Below are 15,982 nucleotides of genomic sequence, written 5' to 3'. Positions count from 1 at the left end.
ATATGTTGTTTCTTGTGGCTTTCGATTTATCTGATTCATCTTTCATCATACGGATTATAGAGACTAAATGAGTGAGTATAGCTTCTTAACGTCTTTTAAGAGTACCCTATAAGTCTATGGGTTGAGTTTCTAATAAGCAAGGGGAAACCATTAATAACTTAATAAATTTATGCCAAGATGCTTTTAAATTAATTAAAATTTGACAATGTAATTATTTATTGCGGTGTTTGTGATTCCGATATCTTATAGTTTTGAAATCGTTTTTGATTAAAAAAGCAATTAATTGCTGGCTTAGCAAAATCTGCAACCACATCCGAAGCAATTTTACACTAATTTTATGAATCATTTTGATTTGAAGCCAATTTCATGGATATTAGATATAATAAGTTCAACATAATTCTATTATAGAACAAGCCGCTGATCAATTCATGAATCTGATTTAGATTTATCAAAAATTCGTTTGGAAAAAAAGAAAGGCTAAAATAGCCCTTAGAAGAAGACTTAAAGTAGGTATGTAAATATATTGGATTGTGTTCTTTTATTTATTCAATTTTCTGAGATAAAATAGGATTAGGCTTCTTTTGTATACGACACAATAGTTTGACAACCATGGGTATGTTAATAACTTGGGGAACTGCCAGGTTGATAGTGATTAGTAAACATACCAGTTAATTAGGGCAGCATTAAGTAAATGTTGTGATTAAGAAAAAAGATCTGGACCCAAGAACAATGGGGTGTAAGTTATTGCTTATTTAAAAAAAGTAAAAGTTCTTACATTAATTTGAGTTTTTTATTGTTTGATATGCCAATATTTGATGATAGTTTAATTTAAATAACAATTAAAAACGTTTAACTATCACAAATAGGAGGAAAATTTTAAACAACTTATTTTAGTTTAAAAGTTAGTAATTAGCTAATCATTTAAATTGGTTTTATTCTGTTAACTAGTAAAATAATAAATACTTTAGAGGAGAATATCGACATTACCCGTGTTTTGTTGGAAAATCTATCCATAGTATAGTAGGATTTTACACGAATAACAAAAAAAATATCCATAGCATGAATAACACCGATGAAACTTATAGTAGAATCTTACTATGGATGTGTTTTTGACATTTATAAAAGTATCGAATGGATCTTATGTAATTTCGTTCTCAAATGTTGGTACGATTGATATTGCATTTGTATCTCGATGGCTGTGTTCGTTGTGTAGTTGTGAGTTTGGAATCATGTGTGTTTTCCATTGGGGAAAAAATCAATCTATTATTGTTGATATTATTTAGTTTTGTTAGTGAAAATGGACTAACTGGGCTTATTTTGCAAGAGAAAAAGTTTCCACCAAAGTTTTATTTCAGTTTAGATTAAAGAAATCTTCATGGTGTTTCCACCCCTTAAGAAGATTTAAAAACTATTAAGTTTGACAACACTTTCTAAAATGGTGTTTCGATGTCTCTTATGAAGTGCAAGTGAGATAGTTTGATTCGTGTTAAACAATGAAAAACTGAAGAGTTCAGCGACATATAGGAATATGCTACCTATACTCCCTGTCCATTTTTTTTAAATTTGATTAAACCAAAAGTATATTTTTGTACAAAAACCTGCAAATAAACGAACCATAACGCATTATCTGTAAAACCAACTCCTTCACACAGGTTTTCTCCGTAAATTTTTACTCTACTCCGATCCCCGACCGGAATCGAGGAGAATCAAGCTCATTTCAACTCGGTGCAGGTATATAAAGAATTGAGGCGAGTTTAAAGCTCGCTTCAACAGCATATGTTAATGTAGCAGTCTACGAACAAACCCCTCCTTGAAGCAATTGTTAAATGAATTTCTTTTATAGAATTTCAATTTCCAGATGTTTCCTTAACATTTCTTCTTGAAAATTGTCCATTTTATTAGTTTTAGTTAGTTTTTCTGTTAAGTATATTTTGACATTTGATTTTTACAAAACTTTATTCTATTTCTGCGTTTTTTTTTACTATTATTCTGACAGATCTTCTTTCAATTGTACCAATTTTTAAATACAAAACTATGGCTACTGCAGAGGTAGGTGTAGACCTTTGTGATGTTTGACGTTTTTACGGCGAACTATTTTGAAGTTTCCACTTCATCGTTAAAAATGGATGTAGAATTGGAGAAAGCTTATTTTTAATGAGACCAATTGATGGAATGTCAAAATGTGTCGCCTACAGATTTTTATGTGAACACAGCCTAACTACATACTTCAAGTGTAAAGAGCAATAATTGTGACTTTTTCTGAAATTCTATTATAAGAAAAAAAAAGGTTTTGATTTCACTTTTGCACGACCATTGCCAATATATGAACATGACTTTTTGACATTTGTATTTTAGCAATGATCGTTGACATGATTGACTTTTTTAAACTTTTTGAGTTGATTTATTTTGAATTTTCATTTTTTTATTTTTTTGTATTTTATATGTATAGGTGCAAGCGATGTAAAATGATGAAATGTCAAAATGAGTGGCCACACGAATTCAATTAGCAGGTTTAGACAACATAAGGGACTTGAATTGCAATCAACTTCATTTTATAACGAACATTGTGACCAAGGGAACTAATATTTTTTTAAAGTGTCATAAACTTGCAAAATGGTGCAAAAACTCCTTAAAACATAATTGTCTACAAAACACTTCTCATGCTAGCTACAATTCCATCTTGACTTGTAATTTGTATGATAAAGAAATATTATTTATTCCTTTGCCAATTTAACAATTTAACCCAGGCCGGATTTAGAGCTCCAGGAGCCTTGGGGCAATAAAGGAGCGGAGGCCCCCTTGCCACAAATTATTTTCAAAATAAAGTACCTAAACCATTTTTTTCACTCCAGTTTTTCAGTAAATAATTTACTGTGTAACCAAGTAGATTCCTTTAGTATTGAACAAATACATATAAATATAAACGGCAAAACGAATTATCTGAAATTAAATATACGGGTTAACGAACAGAACTTTTCGAGCATTTTTCTCTGAAAAATCGTTGATGATGTCGTTGAAATCCAGTTGTCGGAGTAAATTGCTTTCATGGCTGAAACACAAACACGCTTTAGCTTCGGTTCCGCCTGACGTTTACGAGTTTAGCGATAGGAATTCAATACATGCTATCACAATGGAGCTTCGACCTCACGTTTCGTTTGACAATTGTAATGAAAAGAACGTAATGTAACGTAATGTGACTCCAAACGGAAGCTCTAGTTCAATCTGAACATTTGTTTTGTATGACAGCTCAACAGCTGTACAAAAATGTCAACAAACAAAATATGTGCTCTTTGGAGAGATGAAATAATAGAAATGTTATTCAAAGCAACCTCGAAGCAGGTCCACCGTAACGCAGACGAAGCCGAAGCCGAAGCTGAAGAGTGTTTGTGATTCAGCCATCAGGAATTCAAATCTCGAACGTACAGCTTCATACGCATGCAATCTTTCAGTAAGAGAAACGGATAACTGGTCAATCACTGCGATAAAGCGGGTACTTAGTATTTTTCCTTGGGTGACAGATTTGCTTCTTGTACTTTCCTGTAATCGAGCGGATTCAACCTTACATTTCTCGTTCTGGTGCAGTTGCTTGATTGTACATATTCATCAGTATGAGATATGTTTGTGGTTGCTTCCTCGTATTTATCAAAATCATTTCGTTTGGATTCAACGAATTATTTCAATAGTGCACGCATTGCCGATTCAAGAATAATTTTCGGGTCTTGCAACATCTTATTTGTAGCGTTGAATCGCTCCAAGATATCGTTCCAAAATGTTGCAAATAAAGCTGTTTCGAGACCACTCATCTTCTGTAGAAAGTGCGTTGCTTCATTCATCACGATGTCTTTTTGCTCTTTATTTGATGATATGCTAGTTAGAGCTTCTTCGATTTTCGAATAGCCGCTGACTAAGGCTTTCGTAGCTTCAGCCCGACAAGAACAACATTCAACAGTAAATTTGTATGGATGACACGGTCACTCAAAATATGGTAGTTTTGTTTATTAAGTGAGCTTCATCGCTAAACAAAATTCACGCTACACGTATTTTGAAAAGAACCAAACGTTGTTCAGGCGTCAGTCTATTCATGTTGAAATGTCAAAATTAAAATAAACTCTTGACAGCTGACAAAATGGAATTGAAGTTACATATATTTTTTTAAAGACATAATTATTAATTTTTGTTCGAGGCTAAATACGTCATTAAAAAAAAAAAAAATTATAGCCTTTTCACACCAAACCCTAAACCAGGTTTTCGGCAAAATGTTTTCGAAAACCCAAAAATCGTTTACACCGAACATTTTCACGTTTTCATTTGACATTTAAATTTGTTTAACACCGACTGTCAAATTTTGTATTGATGACAAAATTTGTGAGTAAAAAGTTGTGTTCTTCTAAAGTTATTTGGGAAAATAAAATGAATTTTAGTCAGTTTAAAGTGATTTTAACGTAGCACTAGCTCGTCTAGAAAAAGAGTTTCAACTGAAATTCTGGGGACGGGTGGAATAGGCTCACGACATGAACTAACAAGAACTACAAGCTCGCTTGGCTGCTATCCTCTTTGTTTACTTCAACCATTTCGAACAATTCACTAGGAGAAGCTAATTGTCTAGAAAATATATCATAGAATCAACAACAAACACAAAATTGTAATTAAAACATTTTCTTCTTCTTTCACAAATCACAACAAATTCAATCCAAAATACTGAGCTTTTGACTTTTACTTCTGCTGCCAAATGGCCCTTCAGAATTGCCATATATTATGGCCGTCTGAGCAACTTATAGGCGGGGTTGAGAAGAGCCGGAGCAGAAAAGGAAAAGGTCAATTCCTAGTTCCAGATTCGTACCAAAATCACACTCATCCATGGCGATTACTGAAGCTGTTGTGATGGACTGCAATTTCTCCATGACTATCTTTTTGGCTTCTTCGTTTGAGGACTCGCCTGGTATGTCCAATGCACTGAGGATCTTCTTGATGTTGGCAGGCTGTTCATGAAGTTGCGATAGACCACTGTTGTGGTTTTATTCACTGGAACAACGATTCCCTCATTAAGAAATTTTGGGCGACTTAGCCTCCACCAGAAATTTTCTTTCATACTTAATCTCCTCCACAAATGAACTTATCGCCTTTGTCATATCTCCCAAATCCTTGTGATTGAACGGAGTTACCGGAAAGTCTTTCTCCAGGTAGTAAGCGAAAGCGTCGAACATATTTGTGGCAACGAGTTCAAAGACGTATCCCTTACAAACGTCATTACGAACTATTAGCAAGTCTTCCTCGTCCTTGGGGTCGTCATCGTCAATCCAGAAGTCATAGTGAATTCCGGTTCCTCGCTTAACAAAGAGCGAGGATCATGAGAGATCCGCCAGTGCGGCAAATAGTCACCGGAGCTTTTATGCTCGACGTTTTTCCCCTAAAGTTTCCTTTGTTTTTTTTTTCTCTTCCATATTCTGTAAACAAAAAACAATTATTTTTATAACTTACCAAGACCAAATTTATTTCAAATTTAAATATTTGTTTTGACAGAAGTCATCAGCTGTTTTGTTTACATTAATTGGAGCGCTGAATTTTTCGGAAGATTTGTTTGTTTAGTTCAACTTTGAATTGCAACTAGTTTTCGAGAGGTTTTATATAAAACTTGTGGTTTACCAAGAATGTATCGGAAAACTTGAGTTTTCGATGTATGTACATAAGTTTTCGGCGTAAACCGGATTTTGAACTTGGTGTGAAAAGCCTTTTAGTTATAATGTTAGTCGCAAAATGGCCTTTCCTAAATAGTTCCTGTCATTTGCTAAGTTACTGCCGAAAATGTCTCGAGAAATGTTTAAATATGTATTTTGAAATGCCTTTTATCTGTTTTTAAAAATATTGCATTATTTCAAATAATTAGTCAATGTGTGAAAAACCATGTGGAAACAATTGTCTTCAGTCAAAATATTTAATAAAAATCATTAACGAATCCAGTTTTGCTTTAGAAAATTTTAAACATATGAAGAGTAAAAGGAATAAGCAAATCATAAATACTATCTAAAGCTAAGTGATTTAACTTTATTCAATAACCCTAAAAAAAATATTATTAAAGCTTAGTAAACGTTGATGACTGTCAAATCTGTCAGTTAAAATAATGTTTCTCATCTTTAGAATCGGAAAAACAAACAATTTAGTGTGAAAACGTCAGAAACTTCGTTGTTTTGTCAGTTACTGTTTTTAAATTTTCAGATGTCATTGTTTTAGTCATCTAGCATTTTTAAGTTACAGTTTCAATTCAAAATTCTTTAAGATTTGACAACCGTCTTTTCTTTGCTTCATAAACTTCTCAAGTTGCTACTGATTAAACTATGTACATATACCATATAGAAATAGTTTCTTGTGCTAATTTTTATAAATACAATTTTCGCAAAAACTGACAAATATTCACTTCCTTCAATTCCTTAAGTTGCCTCCAACAAACCTATTTTAATCGCAACAACAAACATTTTTATGAGGTTATGAGAAAATAGTAAATTTAATAATTTATAACCATCCTTGGGTGGGCAAAAAATAAAGTCCCAAGTCCACAAATTTAATTTCCATTGCAACTCATAATTAAAAAAATATACTAACCAAAAAATCATTTCTTGATACGAAATCTTAAACCCTTTTGTTTGGCTTTTGTTTACTTTGGCGTCAATGCTAATTAAAACATTTTAAAGAAAAAAAATTAGGAAAATTTTAAAATAACTTAATGCACATTGTGGGTGCAAAGTTTAAAATTATAAAGACCTTGGAAGCTATCCAAAAGTGTGGTTCCTTAACCCGATAGATACTCGCGTTTACCAGCAAAGGAGAGCAACCATAATTGAAAATTAACTCTGATGATATTTTTTGGCTTTTTGTGTGCGTCGCGTCGTCGCTCGTCTGGCTCATATAAATTCTATTTCGAATACTGGCAACCAATTAAACTTTTTGTTTTGTTTTTAATATAAACCACCATCACCACCCATTCATAAGAATATCGTTTGTCACAAAAAGCCCAGCGGAAAAAGACAACAACAAAATTAAGCCAGTTACCCATAAGCCATAACAAAACAAGCGTGGTATTCAAACGCTATCGCAAATGAATAAATAATCAAATGTGTTTGACTTATCTTTATTGCCAAAGCTGGGGACGACCCAACAACAACAAATTCCAAAAAGAAACGAATTACTTTTCACTCGGCGACCAAATAAAGAATACCCAAAAATTGTAACCGCTTTTGTTGGGAGGATTTATGACCACCGAATAACATTTCTTCCTGCATCAGCATCAGCTTCAGCATCAGTCCTCCAAATTGAATATCGAAAGATTCCTCTCGCATCATTCTCGAGCCCAATCGACTTGACTTTGGCTTGAATTCAAATCGAAGAAAGGCTACTTTTAGAAGGCATCATCGCTTCGCCCAGGAACCAGAAACCAGGAAGGTGGAAGGAGGCAGAAGGAACGAGGAGGACGAATAGGAATACCATCAAGGGAAAAAGATTTGTCGTCACAAATAAGTTGAGATCGCTTATCGCGGGCGGTCAGTTCATTCTTCTTGGTGAAGAACAGTGCGAACAAATATCTTTGGATCTCCAAGCTGTTGGAATGCCGATAAGTATCGGTTATAAACGAGACGGAGTCGACGACAACCCAATATGGTAGATGGTTGTTGGTATGGTTGGCAGGCCCAGGCCCAAACTCAGTTCAGGCAATGTTGATGACAACAAGGTGGACGGGCTAGACGGGGATTGAAGAGGAAGACGACTGAACGCGACGCGGACGTCAAGTGGTCGATTTGGTCGAATTGGACGACAACAAATAAGATCCTTTCTGTTCGCGCTCAGAGAGTGACGTGTGCCAAAGCAATTTCAATTCAGCATGTGCTTCGGACTGCGGTCGCCTACCGGTGGTGATGGTATGGCATAGCGATTGGCAATGGCTATAGTGAACCCACATCAGGGACTACAGTAGAGTGGACATACATATACAACAGCAAGCTTCAGGAATCCGGTGGTGAGGTATATGAATGAAGCTGCGAAGCCCCACTTGTATATGATGATGGCGGAGAGCTCCTAATGGGAATAGTATGTTAAGTATGCCCAACCCAAATGCTTGCACCGTAATAACTAGGCTCTGGGTTGTAAGAAACAAGGATCAAACAACATGCAAGACACCCAGAGCAAACAAGCTCACACCAGGTAAGTCGCTCCGCTTTTGGCGAGAGCGTATAATGCCAAACACAAACCTCCCAAACCGCCCCGACACGGTTGATCGGCTACGAGCGTGAGGCCCTCCGCGCTTATTCGCATATACATACACACATATAGACATGACCCATGAGAACAAAATCCAAATTTCTTGTTAGATGAATTCCGACAAGATGTTTTCTGACACCTTTGGAAATTTACTTAACAACACCGAAACACATGCCCGCAAAGTTGCATTCTCCTTGTCAGGTTTTTCTTGCTCCTGTCACGGCTTAACCTTACGGGGATGTTTTCTTTTTTAATTTTATTTTCGTTTGGTTTTGATGTTTTTTGTTGTCCTCTTCGGGCTTTTTGCTTCTTTTCTTTATTTAGCTTGTTTTGTTTTAAGTTATTTTTACTTTTGAGCCAATTTTATAGCCTCAGCCTTATAGAATTCCAGCCTGAGCCATTTCTCAATGAAGCCAAGCCAAGCTTAACTAAGCCATGCTAAGATCAGTGTGTTGTGTATGGTGTAAATGGGGAACTGCCTTCGAAACGTCAAATTAATTATTGGCTCTTAACGTCCACACGCGTGATGGATCCTAGAGCGAGCGTCTCTGCAGTGTCTGATTGTGTTCTATTTGTACAAGCTCGTCGAGCATCGTATTGAATCGTCTGTGTCTGTGAAGCTGGCTGCGGTTGGTATATTTACATGTTTGATTTTCAATTTGCCATTACGCTTCCGGCGAACAGTTTTAGAGAACTTTATAGAGTTCATGTTGCGATTAGTTGGCTATTTATCAAGCGACACATTTGCCCGCGGGAAATGTGTAAGTCACTGGCTATAAATTATGTTTGCAATCTGGGAGCGCGCAGCACCGTGTACACCTCTGTCCTGTCTATATTCTGTACGTTGTGTAAATAGGTATATGTTTTGAGCTTGATGCTTTCTGGTATGCGGGACTCCTACACCTCCTTTTCGATTTTAACAGATATATTTTCATCTGCATTTATGTACTATTTTAATGCCCAAGTTATAATAGTGGCAATGGAACACAATGGATTGAAGTTAAGGAAAACAACTTCTTTATAATGGCGCATAAATATCACCCCGTTGTGTCAGAGATGGGTGTTTCGTGATTCTACATACATACATATATCTTTGAATTCAGTTTTTAAAGGTTTGAAATACATATAGACAAGAAAATAAACTGAAAATCGGTGCGTTTTAGTACATCTCTTTGAAAATCAGAACAACATTTTAGTCGGTTTCGAATTGGGATTTAACTATTCATAAACTAGGAGATAAGTTAAAAAATGTATTTTGAATTCAGTTCAAAAATTCTAAAGTTCTTTTTAAATTTCAAAAAATAAAACTTTGCAACGATAAAGACAAATCTTGAAAAATTTAAACTAGGTCTCTATTAGAGTGCTCGAAATAAGAGAAGCTCTACAACGAAACAAAACCGATTTTTGGTAATTTTTGATTTTTTTCTAAATTTTGTTTGTGTTTTCCTTTTTTGTTGGTATTTCAATAAAACTAATAAAACACTTTTAGGGACCGGTTATAGCTATCCGTAAAATTTATCAGTAGAATTCTAGTTTTTAGTTTTTGAACATGTTAGAGATTTATTTCTAGCAAAGGATCGATTCAATAAGATGAATTGAAGTATTTTTAACTTTTATAATGATGAAATTTCATTTTACTAAACGGCTGACTGCCAAAAGCAAAACAAATTCAACTTCGTTTTGCTGTTGTGTTCCAATTTTTTATTGTTCCGATCACATCATTAAAAATTTTACTGAATCGCGAAGCCTCAAAGTGACATTTCACTTATTGACGTAAGTTTACTGATTGTTATAAACGCTCATAACTAATGGCTGAATCACAAACAAGCTCAAGCTTCGGCTTCGTCTGCGTTATGGTGGGCCTGCTTCGAGGTTGCTTTGAATTACATTTCTATTATTTCATCTCTCCAAAGAGCAAATATTTTGTTTATTTATATTTTTTTTAAAGCTGTTGAGCTGTCAGACAAAGCAAATGTTAGATAATTGAACTAGAGCTTCCGTTTGGAGTCACATTACGTTCTTTTCCTTACGATTGTCAAACGAAACGTGAGGTCGAAGCTCCATTGTGATAGCATGCATTAAATTCCTATGGCTGAACTCGTAAAGTCAGGTGAAGCCGAAGCTGAAGCATGTTTGTGATTTACTGTTTCAAATTTTACTGATGGATTTTACTGATAGCTACTCGTATAACCGGCCCCTTAGTCATCGATAATTTTATAAGTTATGAAATAAGCTTATATTTTAATGAGAGTAAGAATTCTATATTTATAATTATTTTTGTAGAATAATTTTTAAAAATTCCACTGGGAAAAACTTTGACCACTGAAGAATGTGCAAAAACTGTTGCTTACAGAGCTATCGGAAAAACTATTAGGAAATTGCTGAATTATTAAAAAAATAATATGATATATGATCTAATGGAATACGGGAGATCTGGATTTCCATCCATTATTGACAAAAGAGATACACCAGCGATAAAACGTTTGTCAGTCAATATAAGCATAAGTGCCTTCCCTACTCTTCTCAAGACGACACGAGGAGTTCAAGAGGTTTTAATGATGTAAACCTAAAAAACCTAAAGGAACCTAAGCTTTTGCCAAAGAAAGAGTGAAAACAGTGGAATTTCTAGAACATCACAAGATTTCGGAAGATCAAATGGAAATGGCCTGATGGCTGCCAAAATATTGGAGAATTTTGAAAACCGAGCGTGAATTACGTTATGTGATCTATTTGCCATGATGTGGTGATTAATTTTGGAAAATAAGCTAAGCTATGCAGAGAAATTCTTAAATCTAAAAATTCATGGCTTTTGCATTGGCCCGCAAATAGCCCCGGAAAATCTTTTGGAAAATCTTGGTGCAGAAGGTTTACATCAATGGTTTTCAATTTGGCACATAACTTCATCTCCACAAAGGAACTACTACTTAGTGGGTACAAATTTGACATATCAATCAAAAGAATAGAGGTCAAATATTAAAATATTAAGATTTTGTTTTTATGAACTGAACAGTTTGTTTTTGAGATTTACATTTAAAATTATTTTTTCTGAATAGTTATTTCTTGGTTTGTTATTTTTAACTTCCCATAGGAAGTTATTGTAAATGGATTTATCAAATTGGAAATTTTGACATTTCTCGATGTTTCAAGGTCCCTAGAGCAAAAATAAAATTTTTAAAAAGATGTCTGTTCGTGCGTGTGTACGTAAGTTCGCGTTTATTTCGTTGTCCATAGCTCAAGAACCAGAGTAGATATCGACTTAAAAAAAATGCTGTTATCCAGATAAAAAGGCAGAAAGATGCAGAAAGGGCTCTTAGGAAAATTGTGTGGGCGGTTTTTTTTACCATAGCAGAACATTTTGGTTAACCCTAAATATCTCATGAACCAATGACGCTAAAGACTTAAATTAAATTGTATGTAATATATTGTAACGTGATACCAAACAAATACATTTTTTGAAAAAAATCCAATAAACGGTTTTTTTATGAATAAAAAAAAATGAAAGAAATAAATTTGTCATCTCGAAAATTTTACGAATACAAAATGATTTTATCTCCACAACAATTTTGTGCAACGAAATTAAAGTTTTAAACATCTGGTAAAACTTTGAAAAAAATCGAATTGGCAGTTTATTTATAAAAAATAAAAACCTTAAAAAAACATTACTCAAAGTTGGTAAAAATTGAATTTCGACTCAAATATCTTTTCAAGAATTTCAGATTATGGCTTTCAACTAATTTTTACTTATAAGAAATATTTGGAAAAATGTTGAGATAAATCGAATTGACAGTTTTTTTTACAATAGATAAAAACTTAAAAGAAAATTTAACAAAAGTTGGTAAAAATTGATTTTTGACTCAAATATCTTTTCAAAAATATGAGATATTGGCATTAAACTGTTTTTATCTTTTTAAAAATATTTTTGTTTACATTCAGAAAAATTTTGAGAAAAATGTAAGTGACAGTTTTTTTTACAAAAAATAAAAACTTAAAAGAAAATTTAACAAAAGTTGGCAAAAATAGATTTTCGACTCAAATATCTTTTCAAAACTTTGAGATCATGACTTCCAGCTAATTTTAACTTACAAATTTGGTAAAAATTGATGTTCGGTTCTTGATATCTTTCAAATTGATTTCATTCTTAAAATGGTAAAAATTTGTTTTTGACTGAAAATCATTTTTAAAAAATTAGATTTTCAAACTAATCTATTTCTTTACTAATATGAAAAATATTGTTGGCAATTTTAAAATTTGTAAGTATAATTCAACTGACATTTTTTTTTTAACCCAAGACGAAAACCTTAAAACTTTTAAGCAAGACAAATCGACAGACGAGATGGGAAGTTATGAGTGTTGGTTGCATCCCAGTCCCTTTTTTTTTATTATGATTTAAATGAATTTCAACGTTTCAAGCTTAATTTTTCGTTTCCTTTTTTGTTTTGAAATATAAAAATACAATTTCAATTACTAATTATTTGTAGAAAACATGTCTTGTAAGGCCACACATTCAAGAGAAAAATATGGCTTTGGTGAAAATTAAAAAATTTAAGAAATGTGAATGAGAGATTTCATCATATTTTTTGTTTGGTTTTACAATTTTGGAAAGTTGTGGAAATTTTTTCTCAGTTTGTTCCAAGTTTAATTTTTTTTAAATACCCAATAATGGATGTTTTAGATCCCAAAAACTGTTTTTTGTATTCCGAGTTGAAAGATATCGGTAGGGCTTTTTCATTACCTTCTAAAGATTTTGAGAATTACGGATATGACTTTTGTGGGTGCGATCTTGGAAAAAGCCCAGGAGCTTCAAATCGATACCCACCATCTCTTTATCGATTTTAAAGCCGCGTATGACAGCATCTATAGGGAAGAGCTCTACCGAGCAATGTCTAGTTTTGGCATCCCTGTCAAACTTATCTGTTTGTGCAGAATGACGATGGAGAATGCACGCTGCTCTATCAAGGTCGGAAAAGATCTTACCGATGTATTTGATGTCAAAAAAGGTTTAAGACAAGGCGATGCACTGTCATGCGACTTCTTCAACATCGTTCTGGAAAAAATTGTGTAAAACTCAACCGTAAACACTAGAGGCACAATCTTCCGAAGGTCCATCCAATTACTCGGATACGCAGATGATATTGACATAATTGGAAGATCAAAGCGTGATGTCAGTGGAGCGTTTTTGAGCATTGCAACGGAAGCGAAGAAGATGGGTTTAGTGGTCAATGAGGGCAAGACCAAGTATATGCTGTCATCAAAAAAGGACACTGAACGACGACGTCTTGGACAAAACGTCACCATGGACAGCTATAACTTTGAGGTAGTTAAGGACTTTGTCTACCTAGGTACCGATATTAATGCGGACAACAACACCAGCGCTGACATCAAACGAAGAATAACTTTTGCGAATCGCTACTCCTTTGGACTTAGAAGGCAATTGAGAAGTAAAGTCCTCTCTCGAGCATGTAAAATCACCATCAATAAGACACTCATCATCCTGGTTTTCATTTATGGCGCAGAGGCCTGGACCCTGTCAAAGAAAGATGAGAGCGTCTTAGGAAGCTTCGAGAGAAAAATTCTTTGGGTGATTTTTGGTCCCGTACGCATAGATGAAGAATGGAGGAGAAGATATAACTACGAATTGTACGGACTGTACAGCGACACTGACCTAGTTAGCAGAATTAAATTCCAACGGCTTAGATGGCTAGGTCATGTAGAGCGGATGGACATCAACGCTCCAGCTCGGAAGGTCTTCGAATCCAATCCCGAGGGACGGCGCAGTAGAGGAAGACCGCGACTCAGGTGGCGCACCCAGGTGGGAGAGGGCCTCAACCAAGTTGGCGTGCGAAACTGGAGACAGCTAGCTAGGGACCGAGCTGACTGGAGACGCTTGTTGGTTGAGGCCCAGGTCCGCCCTGGACTGTAGAGCCACCTTAAGTAAGTAAGTAAGTAAGTAGGTTGCGAATATTTTACTTAGGGGTCAGTTATAGCTATCATTGGTTTTAATCATTAAAACCAATCATTGGAACTTTTTTTGCAGATCAGCAGCTATAACGATCGTTAAAAATTTTTATCATTGAAAAAAACGTCCTTATTGTAATCGACAGACATAATTTTACTGGTAGAAATATGTCACTGGAATTGTGTGAAATTTTAACAGAAATTAGTGTAACGATTCGTTTCAATTTTAGACATAAAAGAATCAGCTGTTTTCAAGAAAATACATTTCTGTCCGGAAAATAGAAAAATAACTTTCTAATTAAACTTTTGTTTTCTTAAAACAATATTTTGAATAATTTTCAATCGATTAATGCATAATTCGCATTTCTAATCACATGTCTTTGCACATGATAAACTTTAGATAAATTACTAAAAATATGTAAAAAGTAAGTCCCATTTTCATATATTTGATAGCTGTCATAACATATTTAATGTGCTTATTAAAATGTAACAGGATGTAAAAGTTCATATAATTTTATTTTAATTTTTACTCGGTTTGAAAAAAATCGGTTCAAACCTTCAGCAGTCTCAGCCAAAAACATGAAAACTGTAAAATTAACGCGGAAATTTGCTAAGCTTAATTAAAGATATTTTAAGAAATAAACAGGTTGTCTTCAAAAGAATAATGTTTATTCTTTTAATCGTTTAACTAATTGAAATTTAAAAGACTTTTCTGGTCTCCTATTCTCGAAACAATCTGACATTAACAACCGGGTTGTATCGTTTCAAAATAGCAAATCACTTTAATGTTTTCTACTGAATTAATCAGACAAAATTAACCAATTTCATCTCTACTGAAATCTCATCTATATTCTGCTTAAAACAAACCAATAAAGTCATTAAAATATATTAAAACTTTTATTTATTTATAACAGAGGAACTCAGCTGTTATTTTAAGCAGAGTTAGTTTCCTAAAATCAATCGAGTTTTCTGTTAAAATTGTGCTCCTGTGGTTCTATCACAGGAATAATTTTATCCAATCTATTACAAAATAAATTACAACTTATGGTTTATTTATGAATAAGGTATTTAGGTTAAACTTCTATAAAAAATATTGAAAAATCAGCAACAACATACAGGTTTTTCAACTTCTGTGAAAGAAAAATCATATCAACATTTATTACGGTTTGAGTTAAGAATCAAAACGACGTGACGTACAAACATTTGCCAATATCTTAAAAAAAAAACTTCTTAAAAAACTAAACAAAATATAAACCTACTTAAGCCTAGTTTATTGCTTATTTCAACAGCGATATTTTTAAGTTGAATCATCAACCCTGTGTATAATGAACCTCCATTTTTTCAGAATGAAATGATATTTCTACGACAGAACATTAAATCATCTTCAACTATTAACACAATTGACATTTAATTTTGCACAAAGTTTCAAAACAACTTTTTATCGCAACGGTGCGGCGAAGTCGAGTCGTATAGTTTCATTCGATAAAAAAGATGAACAATTTGACAGTAAGGCCGCCTTTGGCCACAAAACTGTCGGTTGCTTGGCCGCGTCAACCCGAAGCAGAGCAGCGGCAAAAAGCTAGTTTATATAAATTATTGAAAATCCAAAGAGAAAGAAAAAACATAATTTTCAGGTATAAATATTTGTAGCCGATCGCGAAGACCTAGGCAAAGGTACAAAACTATAAATAATAATCATCAACATTATTTCGTCCTCCAAGTTCATTTGGGATCTGATGATGGGGACTTGAGAGTCTACATACGTAATATAGGTATGAGT

The sequence above is a fragment of the Eupeodes corollae genome, chromosome 3, assembly GCF_945859685.1.
Source record: "Eupeodes corollae chromosome 3, idEupCoro1.1, whole genome shotgun sequence".
NCBI classification, from domain to species: domain Eukaryota; kingdom Metazoa; phylum Arthropoda; class Insecta; order Diptera; family Syrphidae; genus Eupeodes; species Eupeodes corollae.
Note: the sequence above shows the minus strand (reverse complement) of the source record.